Below are 11,885 nucleotides of genomic sequence, written 5' to 3'. Positions count from 1 at the left end.
GATGGGCTTCGCAGCTACTGGAGACGCCTTCTGCCTGCGAGGTGATATGGCCCTTCAAGGTGTCCAAAACTGTGTTAAGGTCATAGACGACCTTCTCCTCCACGACGAAGACTACGCTACACACCTTCATCGTATTCACGAAGTGCTCACCCGGTGCCGCAAGTTTGGGATCACACTCAACAAGGATAAATTTGTGGTCGCTGCACCCTCCGTGAATTTCTGTGGGTACAATCTCTCAGGAGACGGCATCTCAGCTGATAAGCAGAAAGTCAGTGCCATCAAGGATTTCCCAACCCCTGCTAACATGACAGACCTCAGATCGTTTATGGGATTGGTCAACCAGTTAGCGGAGTTCACACCTGACATCTCCATTGCAGCCCAACCTTTAACGTCCCCTGATGAGTCCCAAGAGAACATTTGTTTGGACCCCCGACCATGATGAAGCATTTTCAACGTGTCAAGTTAGCTCTCACCAGTCCACCAGTTCTCGCCCTCTTTGACCCAGACCTACCTGTTGTTCTTCAGACGGACGCTTCACGCCTCCACGGCATTGGATATGCCCTCCTGCAGGACATGGTAAATGGACACCTGCGTCTAGTTCAGTGTGTTCTCGGTTTCTCGCTGACGCAGAGACACGATATGCCACCATCGAGCTTGAGATGCTAGCTGTTGTCTGGGCAATGTCGAAATGTAGGCTATATTTAGCAGGCCTACAGAATTTTACTCTGATGACGGATCACCGGCCCCTCATACCTATTCTGAACAGTTATACGCTGGATGCCATCGAGAACTCTCGTCTCCAGCGCCTCAAGGAGAAAATCTCGCCCTACATCTTTACAGCTGTGTGGCGTGCGGGTAAGTTGCTGTGCATCCCAGATGCATTGTCTCGCGCCCCAGTCGCCACCCCACACAGGAGGACGAGATCTCGGGTGCTTCTTCCGCTGCTCATCTTCGAACTGTCATGGCTGTGAACGCCGTTATCCTTTCAGACGAGTCTCCCAGCTCAGGATCCCGACAGGATACTTCAGGATCTTCGTGACGCAGCGAAAGCAGATCCTGCGTATACTCATCTACTCGATTGTGTCACATCAGGATTTCCTCGCAACAGATATGACCTTCACAATTCCTTACTTCCTTATTGGAAACTGCGTGAAGATCTCTATGCCGATGGTGACCTTGTCCTGTATGGAGCAAGGGTTGTAGTTCCTGCCGCTCTCCGTCGTCGCACCTTGTCCCTCTTGCATGACAGCCACAGAGGTGTGGAAGCAACCAAGCGCAGAGCAGGCAGTCAGTTTTTCTGGCCTGGCATGACTCTGATATTGCCAACACAGTCAGAGCTTGTGAGGCATGTCAGACATTGCAGCCATACTCAGCCGCAGGAACCTCTAATGAATGACGACAACCCGACAAGACCTTTCGAGTTCGTCTCAGCCGACTTCTTTGTTGTTGCAGGGAAGTCTTTCCTCCTCCTCGTCGATCGCCTGTCAGGATGGCCTGTTGTCGCACTCTGCCAAGGCGATACTACCGCTTCCAATACTATCAGGATCTTCTGCCGCTATTTCCGTGAAGTTGGTGTCCCCCTTCGCCTAAGGACAGATGGAGGCCCCCAATTCACCAGCGCAGAGTTCAAGGATTTTATGAAGCTATGGGGAGTTCGACACATGGTAACCTCACCCCACTACCCACAATCGAATGGTCACGCTGAAGCCGCTGTGAAGTCGATCAAGCACCTCATCCTCAAAACAGCCCCATCTGGCAACATTGATTGTGAAGCATTTGACCGAGGCTTATTGGAGCTCAGAAATACTCCTAACTTTACTGGACACTCTCCTGCCCAGATCCTGTATGGCTGTCCTCTCAGGTCATGTATCCCTGCCCACCCTCAAGCATTCTCCAAGGAGTGGCAGGTCAAGACCGAAGATTGTGACCGCCGTGCTGCCGCTCGTTACAAGCAGGTAAAGACCAAGTACGACAAGCATGCCCACCCCTTACCCACGTTGAGTGTCGGACAGCAAGTTCGGATTCAAGACCTGACCTCTCATCGTTGGGACAAAGTTGGCACTGTCATGGGTCATGGAAGGTCAAGAGACTATCAAATTCGTCTCCTATGTGGTCGTGTGTGGTGTAAATCGTCGTTTTCGTTCGCCTGGTGCCACCCACTAATAGTGACCCCTTTCCCTTTCTCCCTGTCCCTGTGGCCCCTAGCCAGGACCTGGAAAGAGAGTCCTTAGTCAGTATTCCTCCAGTAAACCCACGTCGTTCCCAAAGACTCGTGGAAAAGGAGTCCGCTCGAGAATGCACTACGAGCGTGAGGGGGAGGGAGGTGTAGGTACATGAAAAAGACACATTTCACATGTACCAGTATTATTATGTTGTTATTATGTTCAAACATTATTTCACATGTTGCGCGCCATTAGAGTATCCCATGTTAAGTCCAGTAATATGATATGGCAACAATTAAGTATTGGCAACATTGTAATTATTGCCCTCGTGAGGCAGTCTCGTCTCATCTGTCTGTTTGTTTAGCTGGCTGCTGTTTGTCCCCTGGATCTTGTATATATTTCTGCAATAGACATTTAGAACCTACATTTAAGTTGTGTCCTTGCCCCTCCACTTAAGGTTAAGGAGTTTACCAACACATACAATAGGTATCATCTAAAGAATTTTTTTTTTCTCTTTTTTTTTGCGGAAGAATCTTCAAACCATTTTGCATTCAAAGTTATGAGAAATAATCATTCTATTCGTCATGTAATCAGTAAAATACTTACACTAATAAAAACTAAAACTACGTGCTGTATGCAAAACACACACATCATTGTTAGCTTCGTGTGTGTAAACTTTCATTCTAAGAAATTCACAGAGTAGTATAACTAACACCTGATTGGTTGGTTGGTAGCCATGGAGATCTGTTATCCAATGACTGCCCTCTGCTTCTGTTCTATTTATAGACATATGGCACTAGGTTTGAACGTTACCATGTTCGTGATTTTCTGACTGCTGACGTCAAAAATTACTCAATAATTTTCTTTATATAATTATTTCTTCGTGAAAACAATAATATAATATGATCATTTTAACTTTAATGTATAGTGGTATGAAAAATACCAGTGTGTCGTAGCGATGCGTCATCAATATAGTGGTATGAAAATACCACATGGTGTTGTAGCGATACGTAATCACAAAGTATAAACCCTTTTCCCGGACCATCCTCAAAATTTTACGACTCTTCAACTTCAAGATCGACATGGTGAAATATATTGTATAGTCATACTTATTGTTAAAATTCACAAGCTAAACTGCAAAACATTATTATAGTATTTCTGGGCTCAGCTCGTGTCGGCCTATGAAAGTAATCTTAACATCATTCTTTCTAGGTAAAATTCCTAAAATTACCAGAGAAAAACAAAATTAAGAAAATGTCAGTAAAACTGACTCGCTCACTCTTAAAAAGAAGTGTCGGTATGATATAGGGGCGAGTGTGGAACACTACCACGAGACAACACCAATTAGAACTTCCTTATCAGAATCCCCCCAAGAGAGAGCCGATACCAACGGCGATGCAGCCTATACTACTACTACTAGAGGACGCCACGGACAGCAGCGCCACTAGCGGTCATCCTAATTTTTAGCACCAGCGACAAGTCGCCATTTTCTTGTGCTCGTGTTTTTTTCTTGAGATTATCCGCTTTGGAACCATGGAACGCTCTGCTATCGCCACGGCTAAGTTAAGTAACTCATAAGTAACATTTTACTGTAATTTTATCTTCCGGGTACCAGTATTTTCTCTTTTATAGGTCAATACGGTTCCTCGGTTGTCTCGTGGCGGCCATGCCGCCTCGTAAGAATTCCCGGTCCTCCATACTGGGTGGGATTCTTGTGCTTATGGGCTTACTTTTTCACATTCATTGTTTACATCGAATTTTTAGCTAGTCCAGCCCTCCTACCATTCTCTTGCTTGGTATTTAGGGCTATTATTTTTTATTTCGGCCCAGCATCCCGGCTCTTGCTCTTCATCGGCTATCGCTGGCTCCGAGTAGGCTTCTGTTTTTCGGAACGGTCTGCCTCCTCCTGGGCTTCTTTTTCTCTTACTAACAGTGTCTTTTCCCCCTTTCGATATATGATCTTATTTAGGGTGTTAGGCTAGCCTAGGTGCTTGTTCCACATGTTGGTACAGCTTGGTTCACGTGGCCCTACCACGGTTGTGTTGCTCGTGGCCTAGGCCACTTGCGGTCACGTGTACTATAGCACCTTACCCTGCCCTTCCCTCCCTCTCTGATGTAGGGAGGAGCTGGGGGACCCCTTGGTTGTCATAACAACCTCATCGCCTTCTCTCTCACTCTCGGAGGTGCCGGGGGTTCCGCCAGCAGGGGGTATAGGGCGACCACTCTAAGGTACGGGTCTCCATACGGGTAGTTGGTGAGGTGGGGAGGAGTAGGCCATCCCTCCCCCCTTTCCTCGCTCCCGCCGTGTTTCGCCGGGACCTCCATCCCCCCCTCCCCTTTACTCAGCCACCTCCCTTATGATACGTAAGGAGCCTTCCGTCGCAGCCGGGGCCCCTTTGGTTATAGTATATTGGCTCCGCTAGCGGGCAGGGTGGGTGCTATGGATGGTCGATTGCTTGCCTACTATATCCTTATATCTCTCCCCCGTACCGGAAGGGAGCTTACCCTTACTACGACACTTCTAGTAGACGGTGGAGAGAAGTTGTTTTTATGTTGTTATTTTGCTACTTTAAGGATATATACCCTATATAGATATTTTACAATGATTTGTGAATTATTATGTTCTTTTTATCAACCATCCCCGCCATTATCCGTCGTGGTTTCCATTACCACCACTCCTAGTTGGTTGATTCTTGTGCCTCCGCCACTGGCGGAGCCATAGCCTATCTTCCAGCCTGGTTACCACACGTGTATTTTAGCTGGGCTCTGGTTTTATCTAACTTTATCGCTCCGGCACCAGCGGAGCATATGTTAGGCTGTAAGTGTTTACTCTGTACTCATGTACGTTTTCACTTACAGGCTACCAACTGCCAGGTCCTCGCCTGTAATGCGACGCTGTATTGACCCCTGTGGACATGACGTAGTGCAGGTCTCACGCCCCGTGTGCCACTTCTTCGTACAACGAGTCGATCGTCTGGCACCACGAGGCCTGCGCTATATGCTACGACCTGGTAGCTCAGCTGGGGGATGGGGTAAGTCCATTATGAGGTTACTTATGAATTTACTAACAACTTCTAGTTCGTAAGTTTGTTAACCCTGTCTGCAATTGGTAGCTAATCCAGCCTTTCTTTCAGGCTAGCGGTGTGAGAGAAGTCGCCCTCGCCACTCTGAAAGCGTGGGTGGGCGGCTTTGGGAAGAACGCCGCCAAGGGCCAAGCCCTACATTCTGGATAGGAAGCTGGCCATCCAGATCTTTTCCTGCGGGCGGGAAGTCGACGGGCTACGTCGACCCCTTGTCCGCCGCCCCCGTCATAGCCGCCATCCAGCAAGAGCTCCAGAATTCGTTTGGGGTCGTAGCCTCCCAGGAGTCAGTCCCGGACGTCGCCGCCCTGGACCTGAATCTCGAGCCGATGGCGGTAGTAAGTGAGGATTTGTTGGTTGAGGTAGGTTTGTCGGGCGCCCAAGGTGCTTTCCTTGGGCGCTCCTGGGTCTTCTCCTGTCCCTTCTTCTTCCGCCTCCTTCCAAGGCTTTCCGGGATCTGAGATCCCTAGCCGCACTCCCGCTCTCTCTGTACCTCCTAAGGAGAAGGAAAGAGAGAACCGAAGACCTTGTCTAAGACGACTTCTAGGAAGTCGTCTTCGTCTTCTTCGGCCAGGAGTCATCGACTTCATACGCCGACGCGGTGAAGGCTAAGCCGAGCTCTTCCCAGTCGAAGAGCTCCAGAAGCAAGGCTTCGAAGGAGAAGGCTCGCAGCTACCCCACCTCCGAGTCGCTGCCTTCTCCCGCTTCCGCTGCCCCCTCTCCGGCTATGCCGGCAGGGGTAGCAAGCACCAGCTCCTGCGTTCCCTCTCCTGCCTCATCAGGAATGATGGAGCAGGTGGAGGGCGATGGTGGGTTCCCAAATTTCAGCTTGGGGAACACGTTTTGAGCAGATGTTCGCGCAATTGTCGAGCAGTCTGTCTCAAACTGGACAGACGGTCCAGGAACTCTCTAACAGGATGAGAGAGAATGAGGATCGGGTAGCTGGGCTATCTCAGGCTCCTCCCCCAGTCTCCCCTGCTTCTAGCACGGGGATTCTCCAACTTCCGCCTTACCGACTCCTTGCCGGCTTTCTCTATGGACAAATCCATGGAGAGTAGCTGCCTATGCTCCTTTTAAGGACGGGATGATTTCGATCCGGAGTTTGGCACTCGAAGGATTGAGGACTTCAGTTTCTATCCTCCGGGTCTGTCACAGCCTTTCATCGGGTATGCTAGGCTGACGCCAACAGCTCTTACGAGAGAGGACAAGATCTCGAAGGAGTCAGTCCTCTACAGTAGAGATCACGCCCAACGGGAATGGGTTCACTGCCTTGAGGACTGGGAGTGTACTAATACTAGACTCCAGGCCTATAAGAGCCCCTTCACGATTTTCGCGACAGGAAGAGGAGGTCTCTCTTCCGTTCGCCACGAAACAATTGGTGGAGAAGGCTCTTCAGGCAGTCCTCAAGGATGAGCCCGTTCCACAGTTGAGAGAGTCGGAGTCTACTTCTCCACTCTTCCCCGCCGTTCGGAGAGTTATGGGAAAACCTGCCAGCTACGTTTCACGCTGGTAAACTCAAGCCGGACTGCGCTATGGATCAGTTCGGTGAGAAGTTACCTAGGCTGCCGGATTCCTTAATCCAGGCAGAGTTCGATGCGCTGAACTAGGTTTGGCAGGTCCCTTAACTCTCTTATCGTTACGGAAATGGCTGCTCTTTCATACGCTAACGAACCGCTGTTCAAGATCCTGGCGAAATCGCAGGTTTCAGACGGTTCTGTTAGACGCCTTTGACTTCTTCAAGCAGGAGGAACTGTCGGAAGCATGTTCTTCAAGAGTGCACTATCAGGCACGAGCCTAATAGACTCTTGGCTGCGAGCATGTGGGGAGCGGATCTCTTCCCAGAGTCCGCAGTGAACGAAGTCCACCACGAAGCTGCTAGACTCAACCAGAGCCTTAGAGCTAGGTGGGGTATTTCCTCTAAGAGGAAACAGGAATCCGTTCCCACAGCTGGCAAGAACCAAAGAAGGCTGGTAAGAGGTTCCAGCCATATAAAAACTCCAGCATCAGCAGCAGTTTGTGAGGCAGTCCCAGTTACCCAACAGGGACAACCTGCTACATCTAAGCAAACCCAGCCTTTCCTCCTGGTGCCCCCAGCAATCGCAACCTTCGACTTCCTACGCTATCTCGCCTGCCTTTAACCCTGCTTATGAGGCTCAAGGCTACTCTCAAAAAACCGAGGGGTAGGGCGAGAGGTTACTTTCGTCACCGTGGCGCAGGAAGGGGCACAAGGAGTAAGCAGTTCAGAGGAGGGCGTGGTGGCCAACCCGCCCATCAGCAATGAGGCTCCCCAGGTAGGAGGGAGGCTGTTCCTCTTCCGCCACAGGTGGGGGTTCAGCAATTGGGCACAGAGCATAGTGTCCAAAGGATTAGGCTGGAGCTGGATCCAAGATCCTCCTCCAATCAAATCATTTCACCAAATACCGTCAAAGGAATTATAGATTACGCGGAAGAACTCCTTCAGAAAGGAGCTATTGCGAGAGGTCAAACATCTAAAAATTCAAGGTCGCTTATTCAGCGTGCCAAAGAAAGGCTCAACAAAAAGAAGGGTAATCTTAGACTTGTCAAAGCTAAACTCTTCATTCGCTGCGACAAGTTCAAGATGCTTACCCTCTCGCAAGTAAGGACCTTACTTCCGCGTGGAGCCGTCACATGCTCCATCGATCTTACAGACGCATACTATCATATCCCTATTAGCCAGGCACTTCCGCCCATTCCTAGGATTCAGGCTAGGAAATCAGACATTCTCATTCAAAGTGATGCCCTTCGGTCTGAATGTAGCCCCCAGGGTATTCACAAAGATAGCAGAAGTGGTTGTACAACAATTGAGAGCTCAGGGAATCATGGTAGCGGCATACCTCGACGATTGGTTGATCTGGGCATCAACAGTCGAGGAATGTCTCAAAGCTACCAAAAAGGTAGTTCACTTTCTGGAACATCTGGGGTTCCAGATATAAACAAAACGAAATCCAGACTTATTCCGGAATCTCGTTTTCAGTGGCTAGGAATCCAATGGGATTTGTCCTCCAAAATCTATCAATTCCAGTGGTCAAACGGAAGGAAATAGCAAAATCTGTCAGGCAATTTCTCAAATGCAAACAAACGTCAAGAAGAAACCAGGAGAGAATCCTAGGGTCCTCTTCAGTTGCGTCGATAACAGATATCCTTCTGAAAGCAAGGTTAAAAGATATAAATCGAATTTGCGGTCAAAAGCAAACTCCAAATATCGAGACAAGTTGTCAGTAATTCCACAGATCCTCCGCAACCAACTACGGCCTTGGTCAAAAGTAAAGAACTTAGCCAAGAAAGTACACCTTCAATATCCCCTCCCAGTGTTAACCATTCACACGGATGCATCCCTGTCCGGGTGGGGGGGATACTCTCAGTTCAAACAGGTTCAGGGGACTTGGTCAGTTCAATTTCGCCAGCTCCACATAAACGTGTTGGAAGCAATGGCAGTATTTCTTACTCTGAAGAGACTGCTTCCCCGAAGAAGTCTCATCTAAGGCTAGTTTTGGACAGTGCAGTGGTAGTTCCATTGCATCAACAGAGGAGGGTTCCAAATCCAAGCATGTGAATCATGTCATGATAGCCATCTTTGCATTAGCAAGCAAACACAAATGGCATCTGTCTGCCACTCACCTGGCAGGAGTAAGAAATGTGATAGCAGACGCCCTGTCCCGGTCAGTTCCTCTGGAATCAGAGTGGTCTCTGGACGTCGGGTCATTCCAGTGGGTAAGCCGGAGAGTCCCAGTCTCCAAGTGGATCTCTTCGCCTCACAAGCGAACCACAAGCTCCCTTGCTATGTGGCCCCCAACCTGGACCCTCTGGCTTATGCCACGGACGCCCTGTCGTTGGATTGGAATCAGTGGAGGAGAATTTATGTTTTTCCTCCAGTGAATCTCTCTTGAAAGTCCTAGACAAACTAAGGTCTTTCAAAGGGATAGTAGCTCTGATTGCACCGGACTGGCCCAAGAGCAACTGGTATCCTCTTCTTTTGGAATTGGGTCTCCGACCTCAACGGATCCCCAATCCCAAACTATCACAATCAGTACAAATGAGGACTGTGTTCGCTTCCTCAGGAACTCTCCAGACCCTAACTTTATGGACTTCATGAAGTTTGCGGCTAATAAAGATGCTGACATTGATCCACAGAATATTCTCTTCCTAGAAATCAGATAAGAGAGAGTCAACCATTAGACAATATGACTCAGCTGTTAAAAATTAGCATCTTTCTTGAGAGAATCGAACACTACAACCATGACAGTTAATTTGGCTATATCCTTTTTCAGATCCTTATTTGAAAAAGGTTTAGCAGCTAGCACGATTACCACTCATAAGTCGGCTTTGAACGAAAATCTTTCATGTAGGTTTTCAGATAGATTTAACTGAATCTTATTTCACATCTATCCCTAAAGCCTGTGCTAGACTTAGACCTTCTCAGAGGCCTACTACAGTTTCATGGTTCTTAAATGATGTCCTCAAGCTAGCTTCAGATACTGACAACTCATCTTGTACATTCATAATGCTCCTGAGGAAGACACTATTCTTATTAAGCCTAGCCTCAGGAGCTAGAATTTCAGAACTGTCGGCTCTATCCAGGGATGCGGGTCATTGGTGGAATTCCTCCATCAGGAGAAGTTTCTACTTGCTCCGGATCGTAGCTTTTTAGCCAAAAATGAAGATCCTCTTGCAAGGTGGGCTCCTTGGAAGGTTATCCCACTTCCACAGGATCCTTCTCTCTGCCCAGTATCAACTCTTAGAGCCTTTCTATCTCGCACTTCTTCTAGATCCTCGGGTGCTCTCCCTTTTCCCATGGAGAAGAAAAAAACAGGTGGGTACTTTATCAGTTAAAGGCATTAGACAGCAAATCCTTTACTTCATTAAACAAGCCAACCCTGAGTCATTCCCAAAAGCACATGATATCAGGGGAGTAGCCACCTCAATTAATTATTTCCAACATATGAACTTTGAGGATCTTAGAAAAGTATACTGGATGGAAATCCCCGACGTCTTTAAACATTATTTAAAGTCTTGGAATCTTTAAAGTTTTCAGCAGTAGCAGCGGGAAACATAGTTTCCCATGATACTGCTTAGTAGTTGTAGTATTGATCCAGGTCTCCTTTCTACCTACCTCAACCCAACATGCCTCAACCTATCGTCAGGCTACTCAACATCATAGCCTTAGCCGTTGTGTCTTATAGTGGTTTGTCCTTATTTTTTTGCTAGGGACAACCACCCTTGTACTGATATGTACTTCAGTGTTCTACCCTTAGTTTTTATGCTAGGGTAGGCCACAATATGTTTGTATAAATCCTCCATTGGGTTTGTGATAAGTTTCACTCACAATGTGTTTGTATATTTGAATTAATTGTGTTAATTGTATTAATGATGGACTCGAGTGTACCTACCCTTATTTTTTTGCTAGGGTAGGACACATATATGTATATAATTGTAATTATATTTTCTAGTTAAGTAAATCCCCAAAAATTTCCTTATTTTACATGCATATTTATAATTTTTTTTTTTTTTTTTATTATATACCATTTAAGTACTTTAAGTTTACTAAACATTCTGTTATTGATTATTATAATAAGTTAGTTTAAGTGCTTATTTTGTATCTGTATCTGATTTACTTATATTATATCCATCATTTTAATCTGTTTTTCATTATTTCCTTTTCCATCTTGTCTGTTTCTCTGGTACTCTTTCATAGGCCGACACGAGCTGAGCCCAGAAAAGGGATTTTGACGAAGGAAAAATCTATTTCTGGTGATTGGCTCGTGTCGCCCTATGAAACCCATCCCTCTTTTATGGTGTTTGTTCTCCCCCCCCTTGCAGGACAAGATGTATTTTATGTTTTAATTAAGGATGACAGCTAGGGGGCGCTGCTGTCCGTGGCGTCCCTCTAGTAGTAGTAGTAGAGGCTGCATCGCCCGTTGGTATCGCTCTCTCTTGGGGGGATTCTGATAAGGAAGTTCTAATTGGTGTTTGTCTCGTGGTAGTGTTCCACACTCGCCCCTATATCATACCGACACTTCTTTTTAAGAGTGAGCGTCAGTTTTTACTGACATTTTCTTAATTTTTTTGTTTTTTTTTTTTTTTTTTTTTTTTTTTCCCCCCTCTTGTAATTTTTTTAGGAAATTTTTTTTAATTTGTTTTACCTAGAAAGAATGATGTTAAGGATTACTTTCATAGGGCGACACGAGCCAATCACCCAGAAATAGATTTTTTCCTTCGTCAAATCCCTTTTTGATTGTTATGTACATTTATTTTTTTTTTGCGTTTACAGAATGTTTGTTTTGAAATAATAGCTATTAGTGAACATATGGTATTAATTGTCCCACTATATTATAGGTGATCTTAATTATCTCACATTCATTTAACAGTTATTATATTAATATTTATTTAAATAAACTGTAATTAATAAATAACAATAATGAAAAACATAAAGGGAAAATATGTTTTTGCTGCAGACTGCAGTAGTGATGTTTGATTGTGCATCTGACCTCACATTTCCAAAATCTGAAAAATTCCAAAAACCGAAACATCGGAATGTGTTTATACTGCACATTTTTTTAAACACGCACACAATGTCTACACATTTACTGATACCTGTTGGTGAAAGACTCAAATTACAGTATTT

General features: G+C 46.4%; 1 protein-coding gene across 6 annotated transcripts in view; it reads left to right on the top strand.

Moving 5' to 3' along the window:
• The window catches only part of LOC135207863 (abl interactor 2-like), a 199,115-nt gene that overhangs the window by 55,766 nt on the left and 131,464 nt on the right, over window positions 1–11,885 (top strand). The gene's annotated exons all lie outside the window — the stretch shown is intronic.

This window comes from Macrobrachium nipponense, chromosome 34, assembly GCF_015104395.2.
Source record: "Macrobrachium nipponense isolate FS-2020 chromosome 34, ASM1510439v2, whole genome shotgun sequence".
NCBI lineage: Eukaryota > Metazoa > Arthropoda > Malacostraca > Decapoda > Palaemonidae > Macrobrachium > Macrobrachium nipponense.
Note: the sequence above shows the minus strand (reverse complement) of the source record. Positions and strands in the feature narration are given on the sequence as shown.